Here is a 15,454-nt window from a genome sequence, read left to right as displayed (position 1 = left end):
CAAGATTTTCTAAGGCACTATTATGAGCAGAATTTTTTTTTAATATCATCATTTGATATAGGAAAGCCATCGACTTTTGAGTATTGATTTTGTCACCTGCCACATTACTATACAAACCTATTGTTTCTAGGAATTTCTTGCTAAAAACTTTAGGTATAATGTCCAAGTATAGTGTCATGTCATCTCCAAATAGTGAGAGCTTGATTTCTTCCATTCCTATCTGGTTGCACTTGATACTTTTTATTGCCTAACTGCAATGGCAAGTATTTCCAGTACTATATTGAATAGAAGTGGTGAGAGTGGGAAACCTTATCTTGCTCCAGATCTTAGATGGAAGGCTCTTAGCTTTGCCCCATTGAGAATAATGCTTGCCATGAACTTGAGGTAGATGCTTTGACTATACTGAAGAAATTTCCTTTGACTCCCATTTTGCTGAGTTTTTTTAATCATAAATGGGTGCTGGATTGTGTTAAATGCCTTTTCTGCATCGATTGATATGATCATATTGTTTTTATCTTTACTTTTATTGATATGGTGTATTATATTGATTGACTTGTGAATGTTAAACCACACTTGCATCCCCAGGATGAATTTCACTTCTTGTCGTGTATGATTTTTTTGATGAGTTATTCGATTCTACTTGCAAGTATTTTTTCGAGGATCTTTTCATCTGTATTCATCAACAGTGATATTGGCCTGTAATTTTCTCTCTCTCTCTCTCTTTCATTCTCTCTCTCTGTGGTATCTCTGTCTGTCTGCTTTTGGTATGAGGGTGATATTTAAAAGAGAACACTAAGAAATGGAGACACATCACTTGCTCATGGATAGGGAGGATTAACATTGTCAAAATGACAATACTTCCTAAATTATTATACAGATTCAACGTAGTCCCTATAAGGATGCCCATCACATTTTTCAAAGAAATAGACAAAATACTCCTGAAATTCATATGAAGCAATAAATGCCCACGAATTGCTAAAACAATCCTTGGGGAAAATAAGATGGGTGGCATCATATTCCCCAATTTCAAACAGTATTACAAAGCAGTAGTAATTAAAACAGCATGGTATTGGAATAAAAACAGACCCACTGACCAATGGGGGTTGAATATTCTGATACAGTCTCTTAAGTGCATGATCACTTAATCTTTGATAAAGGAGCAAGAAATGTGAAGTGGAATAAGGAAAGCCTCTTCAACAAATGGCGCTGGGAAAAGTGGACAATTACATACAAAAAAAAATGAACTCAGACCTCTGTCTAATGCTAAGCCCAAAAGACAGATCCAAATACCTCAATATCAAACCTGAATCCATAAGGTACATGCAGGGAAATGTAGCCAGAACCATCCATGATACTGAAACTAAAGGCTTCAATGTCTCAATGATGAAACGACACTGACCAAGCAAGTGGAAACAAATACAAATAAATGGGATTACATTAAATTAAGAAGTGTCTGCTGTTCAAAAGAAACAATAACCAAGATATAGAAAGAGTTCCTGGAATGGAAAAAAATATTTACCCAATATCCATCAGATAAGGGATTATATCCAGGATATATAAGACACTGGTAGAATTTTACATGAAAATAAAACTTCAAACCCCATCAAAAAATAGGGAGAAGAAATGAACAGAAACTTACTCAAAAAAGAAATTCAAATGGTGCAAAGGCACATGAAAAAATGCTCTACATCTCTATTCATCAGGGAGATGCAAATCAAAGCAATGAGATATCATCTTACACCAGAGAAAATAGTACATATCAAAAAGAGCAAGAACAACGGGAGAAAGGGACTCTCATTCCTTGTTGATGAGAGTGCCGACAGTCCATCCTTTTTGGAAAACAATATGAACATTCCTCCAAAAACTAGAAATTGAGCTCTCATATGACCCAGTAATACCACTTCTGGGAATATATCCCAGAGATGAAAAAAAAAATACAATAGAAATGACATCTGCACTTCCATGTTTATTGCAGCACATTTTACAATAGCCAGAATCTGGAAAAAGCCCAAGTGTCTGAGATGACCAGTTAAAGAAACTTTGGTACGTCTATACAATTAAATACTATGCAACTGTTAGAAAACATGTCACTGTCACTGTTACTGTCATCCCCATTGTTCATCAATTTGTTCAAGCGGGCATCAGTAATGTCTCCATTGTGAGACTTGTTACTGTTTTTGGCATATTGAATATGGCACGGGTAGCTTGTCAGGTTCCGCTGTGCGGGTGAGATACTCTAGGTAGCTTGCTGGGTTCTCCGAGAGGGATGAAAGAATAGAACCCGGGTCAGCTGCATTCAAGGCAAATGCCCTACATACTGTGCTATTTCTCTAGCCCAAACCAAACTGCAAAGAATATATTTAAAAACCCAAAGCAAAGAGGTTAGCTACCTTGTTGAATTAAATGGATTAAATGGATTAAATGAAGACCACTGGAACCTAGCCACAGCCATGCTCAAGGCCCCTCTCCACACGTTCGGTCAAGCCTCATGCATGAAGGTACCAACAGAGGAACCCAGGTGTGTGTAATCCCATCAACGGCCAACATCCAGAGACTTCAAAGCAAGCTCCCAGAAGATATCTTATAACCTACTTCTCCCTCTGGGAGAAACTGGCAAGCTACTGACAGTTTCCTGCCCACATGGGACAGCCTTTCAAGCTTCCCATGGTATATTCATATGCTAAATCCAGTAACAAGCTGGATCTCATTCCCTTCAACCTGAAAGACCCTCCAGTGCGACATCGTTGAGAGGGCCGAGCCGAGAGAGACTTCTAAGATCTCAGGGAAAGGATGAATGGAGAGGTTACTGAGCCCGCTCGAGAAATCGACAATTAACGGACATTTTGTGATTCGTGATTTCGTGTAGACTATTATCTAGGTTAGAGATAAAAGCTACATAGGAACTAACAATAATGGTAGAACTTACTTAATTTAGCGAATTTTCATTTAAAATGTTCTTACTACTTACTACTTTTAGACTTATAGAATTTTCATAGAGAACTGTAAAATAGGATTCAACACTATGAACAAAATTCTTTTCATTTATGCCTATTTTTCATAAAAGTCGTTTTCATAAAAGTCAAAGAGAAAAGATCTGATAGCTCAAATAAGCATCCAATAGCTCAATTAGAAGCTGAAGTGGACAGAAAGATATGATAAGGAGAATATATTCTAGTCTCTATAATTACTGCCTAGTACCTTATGTTTTTGAATAGAAATTTATGGGAATGAAAATTTATTTATGTCATTTATGTGTTCTTACAAAAAAGAAAATAATGCTATTTAAAAATAATCCATTATCACCTTTTCATTCATATATAGCATATAAAAAAGACAGAGGGAAATTTAACTAACAGTGACCAGTTTACTGATTCAAAAAGTGAAAAGGTACTTATTAATTTTTAAAAAATAACTGTTTATTTTACAAAATAACAAAATAAATTATACAAAATGTATAATTTACACTTCCAAATTAAAGGATTTTATATCTTCATTGAGAAAATTTAGGGAGCTATAAAATGAGAATCAGTGGTAAAATAAGCTACAAATAATACTTTTATGAAAACTCCAACAACTTTATAATAATCTTAGAAACTGTCAGATTATTGTTATGATTGGTATAAAAATTTTATTAATGCCCAATTAATTAAATCCATTAAACATGAGAGTGTCCTAAAATTGGGATAGTTCTGAATTTCACATAGCACACTGCTTTTTTAGATTTCAACATAAAATTTTCAGGCTATTGTATCTTTGTGAGTGGTCAAATGAGAAAATAAGTCAGTAAGATTAAGCATGTGATAAAGTCTGTGCAGTCATTTAAGGCAGTTATTTTCACCTATAAGCCTGACTCTTTCAACATGCAACAAAAAGACTGATGAAATGAGGTCTGGAAAAACACCAAAGGTTTTTCTCCCTGCAACCCATTACATCTGCTAGCATTTCCCTGTAGTTGTGATTATTGCATTAAGACTTGATTACTAACTATTACTGCCACAGTTGGAAAAGTGAAAACACAGCAAGGGGGCATTTCCATTAAAGGAATATGAAATTCCATAACAAGCTCTGAGGCTACATGGTTGCTGTGGGTGAACTCATAAGTGCATAAGTATCTACTTAAGATGCTGTTTGAAGAAGCACCCACACTTACATCATTATTTCATTTGGTTTGAACTGTACCATGGATTTTTCCATTAAGCTATATTATACATTTAAACGTTATACGGAGGCTATTTGTGCTCTAGTGAGGGGAGGGATATACTTTTTTTTCCTACAGACTTTTCAGAGTATCACAATTTTCCATTGCATATATATACGTGATCCTGATTTTGCCTAACAAAGCAGACTAAGACATTATATAAATTGGAAAATGTCACTGATGCTGAAGTGATATAACTGAGAAGAGAAGCTTTAAATATTTGTGATGACAGTACAAGAATATGTTATTTAGAAAAATCATAAGAGGAGTTCTATTGTCATAATTAAACAGGCTCAGAAAATACAAAATAGTCAAATATATTTAGTGTTTATATAAAGGGAGTGATGATGAAAAAGAATATTATATTAATAATTATAATGATGACATAAAATATAAATATTATTTTTGGGGGGAGGGCACAACCATCTATGTTTAAGGCTTACTTCTAGCTCTGAGTTCAAGGATCACTCCTGGTAAGGTTCTATGGACCAGAGGGGTTGCTGAAGATCAAATCTGCACCAGCTGTATGCAAGGCAAATACCTTACCTGCTGTACTATCTATCTGACCACAATATCTATTCTTGATTTATGTGGCTTTCAAAATGACAAGGTAGCCTAAGATGAGAAGTGATATAGTCTATTTTTCCACTGTGTAGAAAAAAAATATGCTGACAGGAAACTATCAAGCTACAGAAATATTTTACAGAAGAGAAATAATCCCTAGGGAAAAAAATTCCAACTTCATATTATAAATTTTGCTTGATAGACTACAAGTATATACTTGGATGAATGCATGCATGCATATGTGTGCCAAGTAATGGAAATAACTAGGAAATACAATCCAAGCAACAGAAATATCTAGGAAATACATTACTTGCTTTTCAAAACGACAGTGATTCATTTTATTCACCCAATTCACCCAATTGTGTAAAAAAAAATCTTCATTTGAAGGATTGAATTATTCTTAGAACCTTTCCTAATTTTCTCCTAAGGCAGAGGAAATTACTCCTTCTCTTAAGTCTAATTTGACCGTTGGTTTCCATACATGAGTTTCCTAATTTTGTATCCGAAGGCATAGACTCTATCTGTACCTTTGACATATATGCCCGTGAGCACTTTGTTTTACTTCCCATTCAGTTATCAATCCCTCAATATTAGCAAAGCTTAACCTTTGAATTCCTCCCTTCTCTAATTCATTTTCCTTTTCTTTCTCTTTTTCCTTTCTGTTTTCTTTTTTTTTTGGCTTTGGGCTGACCCTGGTTCTGCTTAGGGCTTACTATTGACTCTGTGCCCAGGGATCACTCCTGGTGGTGATCAGCGGGCCATGTGTGGTGCCAGGGATCAAACTCAGATCAGTTACATACAGGGCAAGCACCCTACCTACTGTAAGATCTCTCTAGTCCTACTCAAAAAAGTTTTAATACAACTGAAAAATAAGCATTTCATTTTTGGCACTATCCTCATTGCCAATTTTAATTTTTAATTTTTTTTTGTCTTACCCCATCTCTGAGCTTAGGGCTCACATATGTGGTACCAGAAATAGAACTTGGGGTCAGTGCAAGTGCATACCTGCAATACTATCACTCTGGTCTCATGTAACTGTATGGTAATATAACTATATTGGTAAATATAGCTATAAAAACACAGGACATTGTTTGAGGAATCTGTTGACTTACTGCCTAAATGCTTGACAGTTAAAGAGAAAAAGCAAGGAAAATATGGCTAAAATGTAGAAGTCTGAAATATGGATTTACGCTCTTAGGCTAAGGGTCACTGTATAAAAGACAATTAGAAATAAGTATAAGTATAAACTGGAAAAACACAGAAACTGCAATATAAAATTACCCTGGAAATAGCAGGAATTATACTGTTGAGTTCTTAACCTTGTGGTTGATGGCACAACTCTGGATTTTGAATTCATTACTTTAGCTGAGAACACCCTCATCATCTTTTAGATATCAATGACAGTAATGCTGAAAAAATATTGTAAAAAGAATTAATTTAGGAGTTAGAGAGATAGTACAGGAATTATGGAGCTTGATTCGCAGGGAGCCAATCCTGGCTCAATTACTGGTATCATATAATATCTCCCAATAATGACTAGGAGTGATCCCCTGAACACAGGGCCAGGAGTAAGTTCAGAGTTCTGTCATGTGTAGCCCAAAGATACACTCCCTAAAAATGGGTATTTTAAAATTTATATTGTCTTAGTGATCTTATCTAGATATCAATCTCAGCTAAATTTATAAATGACTTTAATTTGATAATACAATTTTGCCTATATGTAATATTCAAAAGCAAATATCACTATCTATTTTTATTTGAATTTTTCTTCTTTATTTTTTTGGGGGGGTGGTTGCTGGGACATACTCGACAGTGCTCAGGGCTTACTCATGGCTCTGTGCTGAGGAAATAGGTTACTACTGGAGGATCTTAGGGTACCCTATGGAATGCCAGGGTTTGAACACAGATTGGTCGTATGCAAGGCAAGCACCCTTCCTGCAGTACTAATGCTCTAGCCCTAATTTTTTCCTGAATTTCTAAAATATTTTCCTCTTACAATAGACTCTTAAAAAATGCTGCTTAATCTAGGGTTTTATACTGAGTAAGTTGCAGGATGCTGAAAATTATTATTAATTCAAGTCTAAATATTTATCTGTTTTTTTATCATTTAGATATTCCTGATTGATGGATGATGCTTTGCTTTTACCTATACCTATTTTATTTCATCAAGTGAAATAAATGAAATTTATTTTGAAATTTCAAAATGAAATCTTGAAGAATCCAACAAAGGTCAGTAAATATAAACAAAAAGCAAAACTGTGATGAAATCTTAGGAAGCAAGAAAAAAATGAAAGAAAATTGGCGACTAGAAGATCAATTATGGATATTTACTGGGTTCTAACCACATGGAAAGTGTTCAACTAAGTACATTACATAGGCTAGTTCATTTAGTCAGTGCACATCTCCACTGAATGACAGAACCATATCTTTACTGCTTAGATGAAGAAAATAAAGAGAAAGCTAAAGGTCTTAGTGATGATTTCATTGTGGAATATGGCAGAACTATGAAAGCACCAGTCCTTCATGATTCAACAAAAAAAGAAGAATGAGATGGTAGCTGGTATTGGTCTCTAGATAAGATCAATAAGACAATGAAAGGAAAATGGCAAAGTAGAGGGAGAAAAGAAAGGAAAGAATCTCATCTATTCTCCTCCCATCCAGAATGGACACATCCATTGCTCCTTTCATCACTGCACCCATTCCTCAAATCATCAGCATTGCAAACAATCCCATCTGACACTCAGTAAGAGTTCTTAATACAGAAAAAAGACAATAAAAGTAATTTTACTATAGAAATTACCTTGAGGATTTTTTGTCTTCAAACAAACTACATGCAAAATTGGTTCCTATAAATATTTCTACTAGCAAGTTCCATCAAACATATTTCATGGCTGTGTCCATCACCCTGTTGTGTTAACATTGTTATCTTATTAATACTTTTATACAGTCTATATAAAACAAATGCATGTGAATAGAGTCCCGTGTTCGATATCCAGTTAGCAAAATACCATTAGCTTAGAATAGTTCAAGGTAATTGGTTACTATAAAAAATTTAATTCCTCAGTTGCAGAGAGATGCATAGACCTACTTTCAATCTAGCTGTGGCTGTTAATTTTACTTTAAGGAGCCTTAAGCAATCCTTGGAGGTTACTAAAAAGACAAATGTGGCTTGAGGTTTGGTCTCATGTCCATTTTTCATTCCCAAATAAGCAGAATAATTCTGATCTTAGATGGTATGATAAATATACTGATGTTGTATTTTGAATAATAATTTTTTGTGTATGTGGAAAAAGAGTTAAGAATCTTGAAAATCTTTGTATCTTGGTCACTGTTTCTTTTGAGGTGCACAAGCTTCTTAGTTTAAGGCAATCCCATTTGTTTATATTTGCTTCCGCTTGTTTGGTCATTGGCATTTCATTTTTGAAGATAACTTTAGGTTTAATATCATGAAAAGTTTTGTCTACCTTTTCTTCTATGGATTCTTGTCTTATTTTGAGGACTTTAATCTATTTTGATCTGACTTTTGTGCATGGTGTTAGATAGAGGTCTGAGTCTGTTTTTTTGCATGTAGCTGTCCAATTTTACCAGTGCCACTTGTTTAAGAGACTTTCATTGCTCCACTACATATTTCTTGCTACCTTACCAAAGATTAAATGACCGTATATTTGAGAGTGTGTGCCAGGACATTCAACCCTATTTCATTGGTCTGCAGGTCTGTCTTTATTCCAATACCATGCTGTTTTAATTGTTACCACTTTGTAGTACATTTTGAAGTTGGAGAAGGTGATGCTTACCATCATTACCCCCAGCCCCCAAGAATTGAGTTAGTTATTTGTGGGGGTTTATTGTTACACATGAAATTTAAGTGTTTGATCAATTTTTTTGAAAAATGTCATTGGTATCCTTACAGGGACCACAATGAATCTGTATAATGCTTCAGGGTGTACTGCCATTTTGACAGCATTAATTCTCCCAGTCCATGAGCAGAGGACATGTTTCCATTTCCTCATGTCCTCTTTTATTTCTTGAAGTAGGATTTTGTAATTTACTTTGTACAGGTCCTTTGCCTCTTTAATTAAGCTGATTCTGAAGCACTTGACTTTCTGAGGCATGACTGTGAATGGGATTGTTTTGTTCATATCACTCTCTTCTCTATCATTATTTGCATATAGGGGAGTTATGGAAATTTGGATATTGATTTTGTAACCTGCCACTTTACTATACAAATCCACTGTTCCAAAGAGCTTCTTGGTAGAGGCTTTAAAGTTCTCTAAGTATAGTATCATGTTATCTGCAAAGTGGAGAGCTAGATTTCTTCCTTTCCTATCTGGATGCCCTTAATATATTTTTTCTTCCCTAATTTCTATGGCAAGTACTTCCAGTACTATATTGAATAGAAGTGACAAGAGTGGGCATCCTTGTCTGTGTCTGATCTTAGAGAGAAGACTGTCAGTAGTTTTTCACTGAGAATAATGCTTGTCATGGGCTTGTGGTAGACAACTTGTGGTAGACTATACTGAGGAAAGCTCCTTCAATTCCCATTTTGCTAGAGTTTTCATAAAAGTGCTGGATCTGCTTTCTCTGCATCTATTGATATGATTATAGGGTATTTATCTTTCTTTTATTGATATGATGAACTATGTCAATTGACTTGTGAATGTTAAAACCATCCTTGCATTCCCGGGATGATGTTCATGGTGTATGATCTTTTTGATGCGTCGTTGGATTTCATTTGTTTATGTTTTTATTGAGGATCTTTGCACATGTGTTCATCAGTGTTATCTGCCTGTAATTTAATTTTTTGTGGCATCTCTGTCTGATTTTGGAATCAGGGTGGTCTGTGCCTCATAGAAACTGTTTGGGATTGTTTCTGTTTCTTCAATTTTCAGAAAAATCTTGAAAAGAACTGTCAATATGTCCTCTTTAAATGTGTGGAAGAATGCACTAGTAAATTTATCTGGACCTCAGTGATCAAGATACAAAGACAGTCTATGGAATGGGAAAGGTCATCCACCTAATACCCTTCTGATTAAGGGTTAATATCAAAGATATAAAGGCACTGATAGAACTTTACAAAAATAAAACATCCAACCCTATTGAGAGAAATAAAAGAAGCTCACATCATGGTGTTAGGTCTGGGAATGGAAGGATAATTGGTGGCCATGAGGGCACCACTTAATATGTCTTGACACTGTCTAAACAGCGGGAGTAAATGAACACTTGCTTGTAGTAATATTTGGGTTAAATAAGGTAAGTAGCATAAAATTATTTTTTAAAAATTTGTTTTTGGGGTCTGGGGAGTAGTTGTAACTAAAATGGGTAAAGTCTGAGTGAGGTGGAGAGAACCCACCTGAGTGCCTTGTTCTTTTTATTATTGTTTTTTGGGGACCACATCTGGCGATACTCTGGTTGCTCCTGGCTCTGCACTCAGGAATTAATCCTGGAAGTGCAGGCACTGGGGGACCAAAAGTGATGCTGGGTCTGACCCAGATCCACCACATGTAAGGCAAATGACTTATGCTATCCTATCTTTCCAGCTGTTGTTTCTTTTAGCTTTAAAATAAACGAGGAGTGCTTTCAGTTTATTTGTTTGATTTAGGTCATATGTGGCTGTACTTAGGGGTTACACCCCACATGATATGCAGAGATGGTTCCCAGAGGTGTGGCCAGACCATGTGGTACTGAGGATTAAACTTTATCTTTTGAATGCAAAGCATGCTGCATTCCAGCCCTTTTAACTAGTACTGTGGCTCTAAGTACTTTTGTATTTGCATGTTTTTGCTGAAATATTTGGCTGCCATTGCTTTGGCTGCTAGAGTTCTGCTCGGGGCAGGGAAGGAAACTTAACCCACCCCCTTCGAGGGGCCCCAGTGAAGACAGCCAGGCATGGGGGCAAGAGACTCTGCCGAGTTCAGATGAGCCTCACGCAATATATGAAGTAACCAGCGGAGGAGCCAAGGTGTGCGGGACCTGGGGCTGAGATCTCCAAGCCTGCTCAGATCGGGACTGGGCCTCTTCTGCCCATATCCCCCATTTTCCAGTAACTAGGCAGTTATACCCAGAAACTGCCCTCTCCCCTCCTGTGGCATGTAATCCCATCAACAGCCATCATCCAGAGACTATAAAACCAAGTTCCCAGAAGCTCATGACCGCGGACACCTTATAGCCTAGTTGTCCCTCTCGGAGAACCTATCAAGCTACTGAGAGTTTCCTACCCACATAGGAGAGCCTGGCAAGCTCCCTAGGTGTATTCATATGCCAAAACCAGTCACAATGCTGGGTCTCATTCCCCTGACCCTAAAAGAGCCTCTAATGTAGCACCATTGGGAAGGACGAGTAAAGAGAGGCTTCTAAAATCTCATGGCTAGGGTGAATGGAAACGTTACTGAGACTGCTCGAGAAAATCAACAATCAACAGATGATGATGATGATGATGATGATGATGATGATGATGATGAAGATGATGATGATAAAATTGGGTGATGAAATGAACAGAAACTTTCTCAAAGAAAAAATTTGAATGGCCACGATAAAACTGCTCTTCATCACTAATTCTCAGGGAGACTTGGATCAAAACAATGAGGTATCATCTCACACTACAAAGACAGGCACACACCCAAAAGAACATAAGCAATCAACCAGTGCTGCCATGGATATGGGGAGAAATGGACTCTCCTTCATTGCTGGTGAAAATGCTGATTTGTCCAGCTTTTTTGTAAAGCAATATATTAGAAGACGAATATACATGGTTAGGGAAAACAGGGGCTTAGGAAGTCTAAGTAATGGTTGGAATCAGCTACAAGTGTGTAGGGGGGAGATGGTAGATAAGATAGAGAAGAGACCAGTATGACAATAATAGCAATGAACATGCTGGGCAAGATCTGAGTATTAAAAGTAGGTAAAGGGATATTCTTGATAACCTTTCAGTATCAATATTGTAAACCATAATGCCCAAAAGGGAAGACAGAGACAGACAGACAGAGTGAAGGGGAGGGAGGGAGACAGAGAGACAGAAAGAGAGAGAGAGTGAAAGAGAGAGAGAGTAAAAGAGAGAGAGAGGTAAAGCCCTGTGATACAGGCAGGCTGGAGATGAGGGGTGGTGTGTGATGGGAGGGAACTTGTGGATACTGGTGCTAGGAAATGTACACTGGTGGAGGGATGGGTATTGGAACACTGTATGGTTGAAACCTAATTATGAACAGCTTTGTAATATTCTATCTCACAGTGATTTAATAAAAAAATAAATAAATATTGGAAATCACACCAATAAAGAGCTTCTGTTTTTATGCTTAATTTTGAACACAATACTATTTATTGTTCTTACATTAATTTGTTTTAAAAACAAATAAAAATTAATTCTGGTAATATTAATGAAACTATGATGACAATGAAGTCTTTTCCTAAAGCAATCTAGTAATTGAGTAAGATGTTTGATTTTGTTTTAAAGGTTCAGTTTACTGCATTTGCTCTAGTATATCAAGTCAAGAAAAGGGCAGCGTAAATTAATAAGGTTTGAAAGTTTAATAGTCCTTTAGCAAAAACAGAAAAAAAACTATAAGCTTTTTAAAATTTATAAGATCTGTATTATGAGAAGAATGTAAAATGAGTTAACTTGATTTGTCCTTAATAAAATCATATTAATGGACCAATACATTCTGTCATTTTTATATGCTAATATAATCTGCTCTTGTAACTTGTCTATATTATTCATAATTTCAAAGCAAAATCTTTTCTCCATGAAAAAGAAAAAGTTTTGTACGTGTGTGTGCCACTAGTTAGCATTTAGGGAGATACTTCTGTGAAAGTATTTTAAAAATAGTTTTAATAGTATAAAATTATGAAAACAATTAAAAATTTGTGAACTATAAGCGCTAATATAACTGACTATACAGAAGAAACTAAGGTAAACTATAGAAAATAACAAAAAGGAGGAAGAGGAGAAGAAGAAGAAGAAGACGAAGAAGAAGAAGAAGAAGAAGAAGAAGAAGAAGAAGAAGAAGAAGAAGAACAACAACAACAACAACAACAACGACAACGACAACTCAATTTTGATCTCAGGAAAATTTAGTTGAAAACTCAGATATATGAGGACTAACAGTGTAAACTAAATAGATTAGCAACCAAAAGAATGAGCTCAGATTCAGCAAATTTATTTTAGGGGACCCATTTAAGTTCTGAGATGATTCATTAGAAAGATTTTTTTAAGATACTCTTGAGGTAGAGATTTTTGAGTATTCTCCATTCACTACTTTTTTAGAGGCTGATACAGACAACATTCGCACCAAAGGTGAAAGAGGATTCCACTTTCATTACACCCTTCCAGCAATAGTGGATTCCAATTATTTTGCCATTTCCCTGAGATTTTCAATGCCATTCTCATGTCATTTTTATTTGCATTTACCTGATGATCAGTGATAATTGAATAATTTGGGAATGATGGGGGAAGAGGAGTTTGGGTCAAACTTAGTAATATGGGGCTATTCTTGGTCCTGTGTTCACAAGTTGTTACACTTCATGTATGAGTGAACTTGGGGAACCATGCACTGTACCAAGGATTGATCTAGGGTCAGCTACATGCAAGGCAAGCACCTCAGCTACTGTACCTCCGGCTTGAACACCTTTTCATATGTCTTCTAGCTATCCATATGTGTTCTTCAGAGAAGTGTTCATTGCTCTCCCCTCCCCAATTTTGTATGCATTTTGTACATGTTAAACAGTTATTATCATTGTTTTTGTTGTTGAACTTTGTTAATCTGTTATGTATATTCAATGTGAGTCTTTTATCAGATGTATGGGGAGAATGTTTTCTTCTATCCTGTATAGTGTCTCTTTATTTTAACCCAACTTCCTTTAAGTCATGCAAAAACTAATTATTTTGCTCTCTTATTTGCTTGCTTTGTTTTTGTTTTAATTGCTTATAAAGTTGAAGCATTGAAGACACCTCTGCAGTCAATATGGAGAAATATACTTAAACATTCATCAATTTAATTTGTGAATTGTGGTCTCATTTGAAGTTATTTCATTCACTTTGAATTAACGGTTGTGTATAATGCGTAATACAGATCTATTTTTTTTGGAGTGTGTGTGTGTGTGTTTGCGTGCATGCGTGTGAGTTTGTGTGTCTATCCAGTTTCCCAAACACCATTTCTTGATAAAGTTTACTTTGTAAACTTCATGTATCCAGTTCCTTTGTCACAGATCAACTATCCACAGATCTTAGGGTTTTATCTCTAGGCTTTTGATTCTATCTTCTGTCCTAGTGATTTGAGGGACTCTTTAATTCAGCACCGCACAATTTTGATTACTACAGCTTTACAATTTAAAGTTAGGTAATGCAACACCCCATATTTTATTTTATTTATTTATTTATTTATTTATTTTGCTTTTTGGGTCATACCCAGCAATGCTCAGGGGTTACTCCTGGTTTTGCGCTCAGGAATTACTCCTGGCGGTGCTTGGGGGACCATATGGGATGCCGGGGATCGAACCCGGGTCGGCCGCGTGCAAGGCAAACGCCCTACCCGCTGTGCTATCGCTCCGGCCCCCAACACCCCATATTTTAAAATAAAAATTCATTTGACTATTCAAGGAATTTTGAGTCTAAAATTTTAGTAGCATTTATTCAGTCTTTGAAGTATGTCATCGAATCTTGATAGGGATCGTAATGAATCTGTATGATGCTTTGGATAGAATGGTCAATTCTATAATGTTCCATATGGAACATAAAGTCCAATTCACAACACATTCCTCAAGAACACAAAGCAATTAACTGGAAAAATTAATACACATCTATACTCATGGTTGCAGTAAATTACTTGAGACAGGATGTGGAAATAACCAAACTGTCTAATGACAGAATGGATGAAGTTGGGCTGGAGAGGTAGTACAGATGGGCAGGGCACTTGCCTTGCACATGACCAATCCCTAGCCCTACATCAAATGAAGTTGTAAAATAATATTATATATGTTTAAATTTCTGAGAAATTGCCCGACTCTTTTCCAAGGTGTATGTACCATATTACTTTCCAAGTGACACTGTATAATGTTCTAAATTTTTCTATATAATCATCAATGTATATTCTTTTCATTTTTGTTTACAGTCATTCTGGTGGCTCTAAAGTGCCACGATCATTTTGATTTGTGTTTCCCCAATGACTAAAGATGATAAGCATTTATTTTGTGTGCCTTTGTGCCATGTGTGTGTATTCTTTGGTAAAATCTTTATTAAAATGTTTCCAACTTCTTAAATTAGATTATGTGTCTTTTTATTACTTAGTCATAGGAGTACAGATATAGGATTTTCTCATATTTTCTTCCATTCTGTGGGTTTTAACTTACTTACAGCCACATTTTTTTTGCTAATTTTAATGTACTACAGCTGATATTTTTGTAGCTTCTAGTACCGCTGCTTGTGTCTTTGGTGTTATATGTTAAAATAAAATCTGAGTTTAGGCCTTGATTGATGAGTAATAAAGAAGCAAATAAAGACATGTAGAAGATCACTCAGGCAGAAGCAGTAGAAAAAATAGTAGCATAGATGCTTGATGCACTGTAAAATTCTCTTCTGTCTGTTCAGAACATGGAAGATTCCTATAGAGTCATGCTTAATAGCTTTGTTACATCATATAGAATTCAGGAAGGATAAATAACAATACCCTACTGTTAGCTGCAATGTGACCTCAATTAGAAGAC

The 15,454-nt window shown here is 35.9% G+C and overlaps 1 protein-coding gene across 1 annotated transcript in view; it reads right to left on the bottom strand.

The window, feature by feature from the left end:
- Positions 1 to 15,454, bottom strand: part of MDGA2 (MAM domain containing glycosylphosphatidylinositol anchor 2) — a gene marked incomplete at its 5' end in the record, with an annotated part of 811,681 nt that overhangs the window by 383,963 nt on the left and 412,264 nt on the right. The gene's annotated exons all lie outside the window — the stretch shown is intronic.

The sequence above is a fragment of the Sorex araneus genome, chromosome 3 (assembly GCF_027595985.1).
Source record: "Sorex araneus isolate mSorAra2 chromosome 3, mSorAra2.pri, whole genome shotgun sequence".
Lineage (NCBI taxonomy): Eukaryota > Metazoa > Chordata > Mammalia > Eulipotyphla > Soricidae > Sorex > Sorex araneus.
This window is presented reverse-complemented; position numbering and strand designations above follow the sequence as displayed.